The 15,772-nt window shown below is 43.8% G+C and overlaps 1 pseudogene; it reads right to left on the bottom strand.

The window, feature by feature from the left end:
• Positions 1 to 432: 432 nt before the first annotated feature.
• On the bottom strand, positions 433 to 6,567 carry LOC133068850 (large ribosomal subunit protein eL39-like; annotated as a pseudogene).
• Positions 6,568 to 15,772: the final 9,205 nt, after the last annotated feature.

The raw sequence follows: 15,772 nt of genomic DNA, 5'->3' as shown, positions 1-15,772 counted from the left end.
CTGAGTAATATTCCATTGAGTTAACACATTTTCTTTTTAAAATATTTATTTATTTACTTGACTGTGCCAGATCTTGGTTGCGGCATGCAATCTCTTAGCTGTAGCATGTGGTATCTAGTTCCCTGAACAGGGATCAAACCCAGGCCCCCTGCACTGGGAACTCAGAGTCTTAATCACTGGACCACCAGGAAAGTCTTCAGTATACCACATCTTCTTTATCCTTTCACCTGTTGTTTTTTTCCCAACAAAAGGTCTCACATATTTATCACTAAGCCAAAGCTCTAGCGCAGAAACACTGATACAAAGAGAAGAATCATTTCCCACTAAAACTCATCCAGCTTTTCAGACAGTAGTGATGTTCTCAGAGTGATACAGTAAGATGCAAGTGACCTTGACACAGCATAAATCTGTGCCACCTCCCAAGGGGGCTCCTTATAGACCCAGCCTGGTTCTTCTCCAATGTCTTCTCTTGTAGTTGTACCTGATTTTATTACCAGTTTTCATTTAAATCCTTTGAGGAATGGGACAATCCTGCTTTTGCTTCTTGTCTAGGAATTACTCGATCCTGAAAGTCTTGTGAGAAGACCTGGCAAGGAGTAAATTCAACTCTGATAGGATATGGCAGAGAAGAGACGAGATCCATTCATCTGTTGATGGACACAGGTTCAAAACATTTGTTCATATGATTTTGATCACACTTATGTCAAATGACAACAAATGCTGTGGAATTGTTTTTATTTTTTAAAAAAGAAAAAGAGTAAGTTATCTATTATTTCTTATGGGCACCTGTGCAATTTCTTAGTGAAACCAGAAGAAAGCTCTGGAATTCCTTCTTTTCTCTTTGTGCAAAAAGTTATGCCAAATCTCACAGTTCTGTTGGTTTCCTTAGAGTCAAGAGTCTGTTTCCTTTCAGACTCAGATGTTTTCTTGGATGTGTCATGATTAGGAATACTCCTCCAGGACACATTTCTGGGTCAGCTAGCTGGGCTGTCCTGTTCATTCTGTGTCCCCAGCTCCTTCCTCTGTAAACCTTCAGCCTGAGTAGCCAGAAGTCTTCACAGGCAGAATCTACTCACTTGACATGTAGTTATTTTAAAGTGCTAGGCCCCCACTGGGCTGGGAGAAATGGGAATGAATACAGAATCCCGCCCTGTTGATAAGCCCAGTGGTGTCCTCAGCCTCACCCCCTACCCTGACCTGCAGTTAACCTCACATTCTGCTTGGGTCCACTCCTCCCTGCCTGTCCCCTCCTCCTGCTGCTCCTCCAACACACAGGCACATCCTGGGGCTCAGCCCCCTCTTATGGTCCCCCTTTTAAAAAATTATTTGCTTATTATTTTTGGCTGCCCTGGGTTTTTGTTCCTGCCTGAGGGCTTTCTGTAGTTGCAGAGAGCAGGGGTTACTCTTCCTTGGGGGCGCTGGCTTCAGTAGTTGTGTCTGGCAGGATTTGTTACTCCACTGCATGTGGGATCTTCCAGGACCAGGGGTTGAACCCGTGTCCCCTGCATTGGCAGGTGGATTCTTAACCACTGGACCACCAGGGAAGCCCTATGATTCCGATTTCATTATGTTTGGGCTTGCTATTTCCCTCCTGTTCTTTCTCTCAATTTGGCCATGCATTTAAAAGGACGCTTTCTGTATTTCATACAGATTTTCCATCCTTTCAATGAGAAGGCCTTGCCAGTGACTGAAAACACCTCGTTGCTGAAAATGGGGCTCCTCGTTCCTAATCGTTGATTTATCTTTGGCTATAAACGCGCTAAAAAAAAAAAAAAAAAAAAGTGTATTGGATGAACCGGCTCCCTACTCCTCAGCCCTAGGCCCCGCCGTGGTCCAAGGCTCCGGTTTCCCGCACAGGCAGCTTCAGGGGCTGGAGAGGGGGTGTTCCCCCCACCCCGTGCTCAGAGAGGCAGCCTAGTAACTGCTTCCCACTCTGGCCTGAGGGTACACGTGGAGGCTGTGAGGTAGCGCCCATGGATGAAGGACCAGCCCTTTGCGTTCAGTTTCTGGGTCCCGAGCAACTCGGGGCATCGCGGGGAGAGTTGCCTCCACGTGCACCTGCAGGAAGCCGCGCCTCCGGGAGTCGCCAGCAGGAGGCGGGCGGCTGCTGCCCGTCGGGGTTGGCAGCACCGCCACCTGCTGGCCGCGCGGTGAATTGAGGCTGCGCGGGCCCTGCGCTCCCAGCGTCCCGGGGGACTGCAGGGTTCTTCCTTCAGAAAGTACCTGGACTTTCCCTGGGAAGTCTGAGCCGCCCTGTGCCAGGAGTTCACAGGGGGTCCTCCTCTGTTCCGCCCTCGGCTGCTCCACCCTGCTTTAGCTCCGGGTGTGAAGACGCTCTACTCTCTGTAAGGCGAGGGCCCCTTCAGGACTTGCATTTTTCCAGAAGCATTCTGGGTGTTCTTGCTTTTTAAAATTTATTTTATTCAAGTATAGTTGATTCACAATGTTGTAGTTGATTTTACAATGTTGTAGTTGATTTATAGTGTTGTGTTAATTTCTTTCTTCCTTTTTTTTGGTGGGGGGAGGCCTCTCAATGCAGCATGTGGGATCTTAGTTCCGCAGCCAGGGATTGATCCTATGCCCTCTGCATTGGAAACATGGAGTCTTAACCACTAGACCATCAGGGAAGTCCCTGTTCTTGCTTTTTAATGTATTAATTTTATCTACCTTTTGAAAAGGTTATTGAAGTATGATTTTTAAAGTGAAATGCTTCCATTTCTAGAGTACAGTCAGATGAGTCAACAAATGTATAGCTGAAACGTCCCCAGCCGCTCCTCTCTGCCCCATCGACTCACTGGAGTCTCACCTGTTTCTGGATTTCATGTAAATGGAATCCTGCTGTCCATCCCCTTGCATGTCAGGCTTGTTCTCTCAGCATAAGGGGGTCCAGATCCTTCCAGGGTGCTGCTCCTTTCAGCAGTTCACTGCCTTGTACCCCAAGCAGCACCTAACCCACCACTCAGCTTGTGCTTCCTTCCCTGCTGGTGGACGCTGGGCGGGGTTTGCCTGGTGGATGAGCTGCTACCAGCAAGCATGTTCAGGGCTGTGTGTTTCTGTGCTTCCAGTTATCTTAACTGAAGACCTGGGTGCAGTGGAGTTTAGGGGATGTGGGGTATGGAATATGACTGACACTGTCATATCTGCCAGATCGTTTTCCTAAGTGGCTCTTGTATAGTTTACATATTTTATATTTCACCAGCAAGGTGTGAAACCTCCAGTTGCTCTACCTCCTGGTTAACACTAGGGATTTCCGGTCTTTTTAATGTGTATTTATTTCTTTGGCTGTGCTGGGTCTTAGTTGTGGCGCACAGGATCTTTGTTGCATAGTGTGGGATCCTTAGTTGCGGCATTCTAACTCTTAGCTGGGGCACACAAACTCTTAGTTGCTACAGCATGTGGGATCTAGTTCCCTGCCCATGGATTGAACTAGGGGCCCATGCCCTGGGAGCACTGGACCACCAGTTCAGTTCAGTTCAGTTCAGTTGCTCAATCCTGTCCAACTCTTTGTGACCCCATGAACCGCAGCACACCAGGCCTCCCTGTCCATCACCAACTCCTGGAGTCCACCCAAACCCATGTCCATTGAGTTGGTGATGCCATCCAACCATCTCATCCCCTGTCGTCCCCTTCTCCTCCTGCCCTCAGTCTTTCCCAGCATCAGGGTCTTTTCAAATGAGTCAACTCTTCGCATCAGGAAAAGTCCCTATTTTGGTCTTTATAAAGCTAGCAAGTATTCTCCAATAAAAAGAATAAAAGAAAAAAAATAAAGATAGTGAGTGGGTAGTGATGCCCCATTGTGTGTGTCCTGGTTTTTATTTGGAAAATAATTTAAGATCTCAGAAAAGTTGAGAAATTAGTAGAGAGAGTTCCCGTATACCCTCCGCCTAGGTTCTCCTGGGCTTCCCTGGTGGCTCAGATGGTAAAGAATTCACCTGCAATGCAAGAGACATAGGTTCAATCCCTGGGTCAGGAAGATTCCCCAGAGAAGGAAATGGCAACCCACTCCAGTATTCTTTTCTGGAAAACTCCATGGACAGAGGAGCCTGGCAGGCTACAGTCCACAGGGTCGCGAAGAGTTGGACACGACTGAGCAACCAAACACCACCACCAGGTTCTCCTAATGCTCGCAACTAACACAGCCTTACGAGATTCTGAAAAGCGGGCAGCTGACGAACACAGCACTGGTCACTACAAGACTTACTCAGGTGTGGATAGCTTTCCCATAATGCCCTTTGCCCCGGACCCACATGGCCTTTGGTCATCATGGCCCTTTGTCCATTCCAGTCAGTCCTGGATATTCAGGGTTTGCCTGTTGCCCATGACCTTGACACTTCTGAAGTTATTTTGTTGATTCCCCCTTAACTTGGACATGTCTAATGTTTTCTCCAGATTACAATGAGCTCATACATTTTGGCAAGAAGTGCTGTGTCCTTGGGCATCATAATGGGGATAACACAGCATCCATCTGTCTCTTGGCCAGCAACGTTCACCTTGATATCATGGTAAGGTGGATTTCTCTGCGGTAAAGTCACTATAATCAATAAATATCCAGTAGGAAGCTACTTAGAGACTCTGACAACATCCTCTTTCTCATCACACATCCTCATCACTAATTTCAGCATCTACCCATGGGCCTTGTCTACAGTTCTCACTGTTGTGGAGCGCCCTACCAAGATCACAGGTGTGAAGCCTTGTACCAAGGTCACAAGTGTGGAGCCCTGCACCAAGGTCATCTCCAGAACTGACTGAACCCCAGAGCAACCATTGCCATGAGCCCCTTGGATCTAAACCAGCCAGTTCTCAAGCCCCATATTAGGTAAAAAATACCTGCCCTAACTGTTACGTAGTTAGAGTAGGAAAAAGGAATCCAAAATGGCGGTGGCAAAAAGACAAAGAAGGGAAAAGCCCATGAAAATAGAACAAAGGAATGTCCCAGGACCAGAGTGAGGACCTCAGGTAAAACAAACCTCACTCCTGGCTAGCCCAATTTACATGGGGCAGACTCAGGGGGTAGGAGACAAATATATAAAAGGAAGAAGCCTAGAAGGATTGGGGGCTTCTCTTCTCTTCACATCTTTCGAGTCAGCCCGCCCTCACGCCTCAAGGATATATTTTCCTTTGCTTTCTAAATAAAACTGAGCTGTAACATGGAGCTATAACACTGGTCTGTCTAAGGAAATTACATGGGGCTGTAACACAGGTCCATCCGTCACTTCAAATTTTTGCTGTGGTGAGACAGAACCGAGGCAATTACACATTCCCCCAAAGCTAACCAGTCACCTAATGCCAGCCTTCCAGCAGGAATGTTCTCTGTCTTGAGACTATAAACATTGGCTACTAGCCCAGGGAAGGGGTTGGCTCTCCCTTAAGCCTGCCTGCAGTTTTAACAGTGGGCTCTCCCTGGCCTGTCAGGGGGTTGGCCTGCTGTGCTTGAAGTGCCCTCATCATCTCCACTCTTTGTTCTGAATAAACTCACTCCTTTCTGAAATACTCTATGTCTGGAAATTCTTTTCCACCTTGAGCTCAGACCAGGACAACTGTGCTGTTTGTCTACTGGTGTTTTCTTTTTCTTTCATTCCTTCTATATTTATTAGAGTTTTCCAGGTAGGGGCTTCCCTGGTGGCTCATATGGTAAAGAATCTGCCTGCAATGTGGGAGACCTGGGTTCAATCCCTGGGTTGGGAAGATCCCCTGGAGAAGGAAACGGCTACCCTCTCCAGTATTCTTGCCTGGAGAATTCCGCAGACAGAGGAGCCTGGCAGTCTACAGTCCATGGGGTGGCCAAAGAGTCGGACCTGACTGAGAAACTTTCACTTCACTTCACTTCCAGGTAAGGAAGAGCTGTGTCTTCTCCCCCACTAACTTATTTATTCCTTATAGCAATATGGAATCTTACACATTTAACTTGTTCTATGAGTTATAGTACTTATTTTATCATTATTTATTGTATTGCTCAGATTGACCTTTGCCCTTTGGGAGCTATTTCAATTGGCTCCTATGTCCTTTCGACAGACCTCCATTATTTGTTTTTAATGTAGGTGAAATTCACACAACATAAAATTAACTGTTTTCATGTGTATCATTCAGTGGCATTTCTCTCATTCACAATAATTTGCTACTGGTTACCACCAGTAACTAGTTCCCAAATGTCATCACGCCAAAAGGAGACCCCACAGCTGTTAGCATTTTCCAATCACTCTCCCTCTTGGTCCCTGGATTTATCTGTTCTAGATATTTCATTTCGTGTAAACAGGATCATCAGTGTGTGATATTTCATGTCTGGTTATTTCACTGAAACTGCTGTTAGAGGTTCTTCCTGTAACCTGTGTCAGGCTGCATCCCTCTGTGGCTGAGTAACACTCCTTGGATGGAGGGATCATGCTCTGTTTATCCTTCATCCTCTGATAGGTGCTTTGGTTGCTGCCACCTTTTGGTTCTTGTGAGTAGTGTAGCTGTGAACATGTGCACAGGTGTGTGTTTGGGTACCCATTTTCAACTGAGTATTTACCTAGGAGTGGAACTGCTGGTCATTCTATGTTTAAGTGTTTACCACATCAACTGCGCCATATTGCGTTCCCACCAGCAATGTACAAGGGTGCCAATTTTGTTGACTCCTCACCAACGCTTGTTATTATTTCTTTTTAAAAAGTATACTTATCCTAGTAGGTATGAAGTGTTGCCTAAATAATTTTATTTATATTTATTAATTTATTATGTTTGTCTGCCTTGGGTCTTTGTTGTTGCATATGGGCTTTCTCTGGTAGCAGCGAATGACAAATACTCTCTAGCTGCGGAGTGCAGGCTTCTCCTTGAGGTGGCTTCTCCTTGAGGTGGCGTCTCCTGGTGTGGAGCAGGGGCTCAGCAGTTATGGCACAGGGGCTTAGTTGCCCCTTGGCATGTGGGATCCCATTTCTGTGTCCATGGATTGAACCCACGTCCCCTGCATTTGCAGGCAGATTCTTAACTACTGGACCACCAGGGAAGTCTTTGCATTTCTGTAATTACTAATGATGTTGAAAATCTTTCCACATGCTTCTGCCCACCTGTATGACTTCTTTGGGAAATTGTCTTTGTAGTCTAGTCCTCTATCCATTTTTTAGTTGGGTTGTTTGTCTTTCTGTTAGGTAAGAGTTCTGTATGTATTCTGAATATTAGACCCTTAGAAATGTGATTTGTAAATATTTCCTCCCATTCTGTGGGTCATCTCTTCACTTTTTGGATAACATCCTTTAATGCACAAAAGCATTTAATTTTGATGAAATCCAATTTACCTTTTTTTAATTTTATTGACCATTCTTTTGGTATCATATTTAAGAATGCACTGTCAAATTCAAGTCATAGGGACTTCCCTGATAGTCCAGTGGTTAAGACTCCATCTGCCAATGCAGGGGACACAGGTTTAGTCCCTGGTCAGGGAAGATACTGCATGCCACAGAGCACCTGAAACCATGAGCCACAACTACTGAATCTGCCTGCTGCAACTACTGAAGCCCATGTGCCTAGAGCCCATGCTCTGCAACAAGAGTAAACACTGCAATGAAAAGCCTGTGGACTGCAATGAAGAGTAGCTCCTGCTCAAAACTAGAGAAAGCCTGCCTGCAGCAACAAAGACCCAGCACAGCCAAAAATAAAATAAATAAATCCTCTAAAAAATTGCAAGGTCATATGCACACACTGCTGTATTTTATAGTTAACCAAAAAGACCATCTGCATAGCACAGGGAACTCTCCTCAGTATTATGTAACAACCTAAATGGGAAAAGAACTTGAAAAAGAATAAGATACATATTTAGGTATAACTAAATCACTTTGCTGTACATATGAAACTAACAACATTGTTAATCAACTATACTCCAGTATAAAATAAAAAGTTAAGAAAATGATAAAAAAATTCAAGATCATGAAAACTTATCCTATATTTTCTTCTTAGAGTTTTATAGTGTTAGGTCTTACATTTAGGCCGTTAGTCTATTCTAATTTTTGTGGGTGGTGGGAAGTTAAGGTCCAACTTCATTCTTTTGCATGTGGCTAGCCAGTTGTCTGGCTTCTCAGGTAGCTCATAAAGAATCTGCTTGCCGAGCAGGAGATGTGCATTCAATCCCTGAGTAGGGAAGATACTCAGGAGAAGGAAATGGAAATCTGCTGGGGTCCAGCCCCGTTGGAGTCCAGGGGTTCCCTTCGGATGAGCGGCGTCAGCAAAGAAAAGAAAGGAGTCGAGTCTTGGTTGAGTGCAGAATCAAGACAACTTTATTCATCAGTGCTTATACACCCTAAAACCAATAATTGTTTAAAGAGGTTTAAGGAGGGGGGAATGATAAGATTGTACCAGGTGCATAATCACGGGTTACATCATAAAGAACTTTCCAGAACAGTCAATACCTACACATAACTTTTAAACAATTCAATGGCAGCAGCTAGTCAACTGTGAAAAGCCATCTACAAACCTTATCTTGGGAAGCTCAGCCCCAGGAGGACTTAGCTCTGGTATGTAATCCTACAGGTCAGAGGTCTCATGAATTCCCTCCTGATCACACCCTAAGGAATTTTTTCAATCTCGTAATGGACTCTTTATCTACTTTTGTTTATGGGATAGATAGGCCTGTTGCTAGCAGACTTGGTTTTGTGCTGGAAGGGTTTTTGTGCAGTCATGAGCATTTTAGATTCTAAATTGGCAATCATAATTCCAACAGAGCCAGAAGAGGCAGGATATCCTGTGTAATATTTTCCTTACCTCTGGCCTGTTTATTGGGACCCATGTGTCCCCAGGGACTGTGTTGCTGCCATGCCAAGGTTTCAAGGAGGGATTTTAGGTAAGAGTCAGATTAGTTTTTAGGGAACATAGAAGAACGCCAAGCATCAGAAGATGAAAGGACGAAGGCCTGGGAGTCGATGGTGGGGCCGTCCCGAGAAACCCCCAGAGGTCCAGACGCCTTTGCGTGCCAGCTCCTTGAACCCAGACCTTGTCACAGGCGGGGTTTCTCTCTGCCGGCTCCCGACAGAAATCCATTCCAGTATTCTTGCCTGGGAAATCCCATGGATAAAGGAACCTAGTGAGCTACAGTCCATGGGGTGACAAAGAGTTGGACACAACTTAGTGACTAAACAACAACAGCCAGTTGCCCAGCACCATTTGTAGAAGAGGAAGTTTTTTCTGCATTAAATGGTCCTGGAACCCTTGGTGAAAACCAATTTGCCATAGTTATATGTTATTTCCAGACACTTGGTCCTAGCCCATTGATCTCTGTTATCTGTCCTATGCTGTTTTGATCATAGTAACTTTGTAAGTTTTGAGATAAGTATGTCTTCCAATTGAAAAAGACATATTGTTTTGGATATTCAGAGGCCCTTGCAGTTACATGTGAATTTTAGGATCAATTTTTCCATTTCTGCAAAAAAAAAAAGAAAAAAAAAAAAAGATGTAGGAATCTTAATAGGGATTCCAGTGAATCTATAGACAGTTTTGGGGAGGTACTGCTCCCTTACCAAAGCTTCCCAGGTGGTGCTAGTGGTAAAGAACCTACCTGCCAATGCAGAAGACATAAGAGACTCAGGTTCAAATTCTGGGTTTGGAAGATCCCCTTGAGGAGGATATGGCAACCCCCTTGGGTTGGGAAGATCCCCTGGAGGAGGGCATGGCAACCCACTCCAGTATTCTTGCCTGAAGAGTCCCATGGACAGAGGAGCCTGGTGGGCTACAGTCCGTGGGGTAGCACAGAGTCAGACATGACTGAGCGACTAAGCATGAACACCCCTTTACCAATATTAAGTCCTTCAACCCACGAATGTAGGATGGATGTCTTTGCATTTATTTTTATCTTCTTTAATTTCTTTCAGCAATCATGTGTAGTTTCTGATGTCATTTACTTCCTTGGTTAAATTTGTTCATAGGTATTTTATTCTTTTGAATGCTATTATAAATGGACCTTTTCAGGTTGCTCATCATGATTGTATAGAAATATAACCCATTTTGTGTGTTGATTTTGTGTTCTGAAATTTTGTTAAATATGCTTATTAGCTGTAGTAGTTACGGGAGAATTGTTTATGACTTTTCTATGTATGAGATCAAGTCACCTGTGAACACTGATAGTTTTACTTCTGCCTTTCCAATTTGGTTGCCTTTTTTCCTTTCTTTCTTTTCTTTTTGCTTTTAATTGCTCTGGTGAGAATTTCCAATACAATATTGAACAGAAGTGGTGAGAGGGCAGTTTATCTGTTTGTATTCATGTTTTAAGTTTTGCTACAGAGAACAAGGAAAGGACATCCAAAAGGCCACAAGCCATTCCGAAAAGTTGGAAAGTTATTGGAAAAGAGACAGAGAAAGCAAAAATTCTCTGTTTTATCATGGGACAGAGAAAAATGTGTCATTGTGACTTTTATTAAATATGAATATCTGTTTAATTAATCCTATTTATTTATGTTCTCTTTTATATATGTCTTACATTTATATATATTAAGAATACAAAATATTATTATTATGGCCAACAGATTTTTTATATAAAAAGTTAAAATAATAGACAAGATAAATTAATATATCAAGAATAAAAAACATCATAAAATATTGTTGTGTTTAACAAATATTTTTGTTTAATTAGTCCTACTATTGATTACTACTAATGCCATGTTAGTTAGTCATTGTTATTGTTTAAAAATAGCATTTATGGGAATTGCCTGGTGGTCTAGTGTTTAGGACGCCCCACCAAGATCCCACAAGTCTTACACTGTGGCCTAAATAAATAAAAGTGCATTCATGTAACTGAGAAGTGAATAATATGGACAAATATATAGTTTAAAAAACTCTGTTTCTCACATTTTTATGTTAAGATAACAACAGGTATTATACTGTATTATGTAATTGTTTATTATGTATTTGGTACATATGTTGTTTTGTTTTGTTTGTTTGTTTGTTTTGTTTTCTCTTTTGGATTTTAGTTCCCTGACCAGGGTTTGAACCTACACACTTGGTAGTGAATGTAAGTAGTCTTAACCACTGGACCACCAGGGAATTCCCTATGTGCTGTTTTAGGTATTGAGCATGGTAGGAGACGTCACAGGGCTGGGTCCCTGGTTGGACATCAAGAGGCTGGTCCTGAAGGTGGGAGCGAGCCTCAGGCACCACCCGGAGCAGACGTCTCGGGAGGTGTGCTTCTCTCTGGCCCAAGTGTGGCCATGCAGGAGCCCTGAGAGAGGATCCAGGAGAGAGGATGGGAGGGGTCACCAGGGAACCCCACAAAGCTTGGGACAGACAGCAGTGCCCGCATGCAGGGACTGTGTCCCTCCTGCCCCAGGGTGCCTGCCCCTCCTGGGCAGGCAGGGTTCACTTCCCACTTCTACCCCTCTTCTGCTTCTAGAAGGAAACCTCCCAGGCTTCACATGGGGGAGAAAGGGAACTGTCTCAGAAGAAACAGAAAAGACGGTCAGCTCCAGGGGGTGGAGAATTCTTCACACCCCTGGGCTTCTGGAGGTGTCCCAGGTGGTGAGCCCAGCCCACCAGTATCTGAGAACAGAGTCCCCAGCCTCCTTTGCCTTTGAGTAACTCCACCTGGAGCTGATCCATGTCCTTACTTTCCCAGCAGGTGGGCCAAGAAGTTCTGGCCGGGGGATGTTGGCCATAGAGACCTCCCTCCTCCTTCTCCATCCTCAGCTCACAGGTGGGACATGAAGCTGGACAGGATCCCCTGACAAGGATCCAAGAAAGAGAGTCAGATGGGGTCCCAAGTCTTGGGGACCCCTCACCCAGCCCTAGACCACCACTACTGAAGAGGGGAAACGTCTGCAGCCTTTTAAAGCCACTTCAATTAGGTAGGTTCCCGAAACTGTCAGTCGAGCTGCATCCCCCAAGGAAAATTCCTAAGACAGCAGGGTGAGAGGAGACTAGAGAAGACACAGGACAGGAGCCTGGGTGGAAGTGTCAGTGCAGAATGCAAAAGAAAGGCCTTTAGAAATCTGTAATTGCACTAAAATGGGGGGAGGGGGAGCTGTACTTGTGAAGGAACATTATCCATGAGAAAGTCAGAAAAAACCAACATGAACTCAGAGAGGTAAACAACCCAGCCATTCTCCACCTCTCTGAGGACACTGACCCCCATCCTATAGTTTAACTCAATTTTTTAAAACCAAATGAATTAAGAGCTTTATTAACATCACAGTATACTCAGGAATAATTTTAAAACATTACAGCTGAAAGAGAATGACATGTTTATGATTTTGTCATGCACTGTTTTCTTTGAAAAGAAAGTAATACAAAGAAATCCTATTGAGTAACTTGGAGCAGCATTTGGGGAAAAAGTACTTCTATTTACAAATTTAAAAAATTATGATTTCACCTACACAGTCACTATGTTCCTCTATAATGAGACAAGCCCTTAAAGCTCATGTGACTTTGTTAACATCATGGCATTGTCATCACATAATTTCTTGGTGTTTTCCATTTAGAGGGTTGATCATACTGAATAGGACTGATCCCACTAAGGTTTCCATGCAGCTCATCAGTTTTGCTACCATCTGGACTCCTTTTGGACTGGACCATTGGTCTGCCTGTCCCTCCAGCAACTGTCCTGCTCTGTCCTGACATCCTGTGTCACAGGATGGCCTGTGATTTCCTTTCAAGGCTGCTTCCCTTAGCCCTCTTCCTCCTTCTGATCCTTACACTAGACAGTTTGCTTTCACTCTACAAATAATAAATGTTGGAGAGGGTGTGGGGAAAAGGAAACCCTTCTACACTGTTGCTGGAAATATAAGTTGTTGCAGCCACTGTGAAAAACAGTGTGGAGGTTCCTCAGGAAACTAAAAAGAGATTGCCATATGACCCAGGAATCCCACTCCTGGACATCTATCCAGAAAAACTCTAATCCTAAAAGGTACATGCATTATTCACAATAGCCAAGACATGAACACAATCCAAATGTCCATGAACCGATAAATGGATAAAGAAGATGTATATATACACAATGAAATACTTCTCAGCCATAAAAAAGTATGAAATAATGTTGTTTGCAGCAACATGAATATTCTTAGAGATTATTGTACTAAGTTAATTATGTCAGACAAAGAAAGACAGATACCATGATATCACTCATGTGTGGAATCTAAAATATGGCACAAATGAACTTATCTACAAAACAAAAACAAACCCACAGACATAGAGAACAGAGTTGTGGTTGCCAAGGGGGAGGGGCTGAAGGAAGGATGAAGTGGGAGTTTGGGGTTAGTGGCTGCAAACTAGTATATATATATATAGTATACTAGAATGGATAAAAAATAAGGTCCTACTGTATAACACAGGGAACTATATTCAATATCCTATGATAAACCATAGTGAAAAAGAATATTTAAAAATGCTTGTATATGTATAACTGAATTACTTTGCTGTACAGCAAAAATCAACACAACGTTGTAAATCAAGTATACTTCAAGTTAAAAAAAAAGTGGGACTTCCTTGGTAGCACACTGGCTAAGAATCTTCCTGCCAATGCAGGGTACACAGGTTAGAAGAAAAAAAGAATTCAAGACTGTTACTGCCTTGATTCTTATAACATTCCCTGACCAAGAGCACGTCTATAAGACCTCTCCCTATTCTCCAGGGAAGGGGCACAGTTCTTGAGGCACTAGCCTCCTGTGTTACCCCTTTGCCTGGCAAAGAAATAAAGCCATTCTTTCCTTCTCCTCCATAACTATGTATTTCTGTTCAGCATCCATGCACAGACAGCCAAGATTTTGGTAGCATTTCCCATCCACAGACTATATACTGCAGTTGTCTACAACGCCCTCCTCAGGTTTAATGAATTTGCTAGGGCTGCTTATAGAACACAGGAAAGCAGTTTACTTCATAGATCAACAGTTTATTATATAATAAAAAGATGTAACTCAGGAATGGCCAGATGGCACAGGTATGTAGGGCCAGGTGTATGAGACAGGCATGGAGCTTCCATGTTCTCTCTAGGCACAACATTCCCTGAATTTCTGCATGTTCACCAATCCAGAAGCACTCCCAACCCTATCCTTTGGGTTTTTATGGGCATAACTGGTTAATTAGCCATTGGTGATTGAGTTCAATATTCAGCGCCCCTGCCACCCTCCCCAGAGGTCAGAGGGTGAGGCTGAGAGTCCCAACCATCTAATCACTCGGATGGTTCTCCTGGCAACCAGCCCCCACCCCTAGGAGCTTTCCAAAGACCACGTTGTTAAAATAAACTCAGGTGGGATTGAAAGAGGCATGTTATGAATATCAAAATGCACCTTTATGACTCTTCTGACTTAGAAATTTTAAGGGTTTTAGGAACATTGTGTCAGAAGCTAGGGATCAAAGAGCTTAACTAACAAAAAGAAGGGATGAAAGGTAAATTTAAGAATATCTACTGGAGGCCTTCCTTGGTGGCCCAGTAGTTAAGAATCTACCTGCCAGTACAGGGGACATGGGTTTGACCCCTAGTCTGGGAAGATCCCAAATGCTACTTGGGGCTTTCCTGGTAGCTCATTGGTAAAGAATCTGCCTGCAAAGTGTGAGACCTGGTTCAATCCCTGGGATGGGAAGATCCCCATCTGGGAGAAGGAAATGGCAACCCACTCCAGCATTCTTGCCTGGAGAATTCCAGGGACAGAGGAGCCTGTGGGCTACGGTCCATGGGGTCACAAAGAGTTGGACATGACTGAGTGACTAACACTCACTGGGAAGATCCCAAATGCCACAGAGCAACAAAGCCTATGTGCCACAACTACTGAGCTCACATGCCAAGGGCCCATGCTCCACAACAACAGAAACTACCACAATGAGAAGCAAAGTAGAGTGGCCACAGCTTGCTGCAACTAGAGAAAGTCTGAGAAGCAATGAAGACCCAGTGCATCCAAAAGTATTAATAAATAAAACTTTTAAAAAAGACTATCTACCAGAAATAGAGGTAAACAGTATGTGAGAACAGAAAATTAAAATTAGAGGTCCAGTCAGAATGTAAAAGGAATTTCATCAAGACAGAACATAGACTATGGAAGGGGCTTGTTCTTCACAAAGTTCCAAAACTAAAGGATATGGACATGTAGAATGGAGAGAACCACCGTGCGGACAGTACCATGAGTAAGGCCCACATCTACTGTGTTATTTGAGAACACCAAGAATAAAGATGTGATGAGAGAGTTGGACTATAAAGAAAGCTGAGTGCTGAAGAATTGATGCTTTTGAACTGTAGTGTTGGAGAAGACTCTTCAGAGTCCCTTGGACTGCAAGAATATCCAACCAGTCCATCCTAAAGGAAATCAGCCCAGAATATTCATTGGAAGGATTGATGCTGAAGCTTAAACTCCAATACTTTGGCCACCTGATGCAAAGAACTGACTCATTGGAAAAGACCGTGATGCTGGGAAAGATTGAAGGCAGGAGGAGAAAGAGATGACAGAGGATGACATGGTTGGATGGGATCACTGACTCAATGGACATGAATTTGAGCAAGCTCTGGGAGTTGGTGATGGACAGGGAAGCCTGGTGTGCTGCAGCCCATGGGGTCACAAAGAGTCGGACACTACTGAGCTACTGAACTGAACTGAAGGATAACGAGAAAATCCTAAAATCTTTCAGAGAGAACAAATATCACACACAAGTGGTGAGGAATCATAATGACTTTGACCTTTTACACAGCAGCCCTGGAAGCCAACAGTTAAAAACTATGACTTCAGAAAGGTTGAAGGAAAAGTATTTCCAATTTAGAATTCTATACCCTACCAAACTATCCATAGGAGATGAGTAGAATAAGCACATTTCAAACAAGCACCCTTCTCAGGAAGCT

Source organism: Dama dama, chromosome 14, assembly GCF_033118175.1.
Source record: "Dama dama isolate Ldn47 chromosome 14, ASM3311817v1, whole genome shotgun sequence".
Classification (NCBI taxonomy): Eukaryota; Metazoa; Chordata; class Mammalia; order Artiodactyla; family Cervidae; genus Dama; species Dama dama.
The sequence above is the reverse complement of the archived record's forward strand: the minus strand, read 5'-3'. Positions and strand labels throughout refer to the sequence as shown.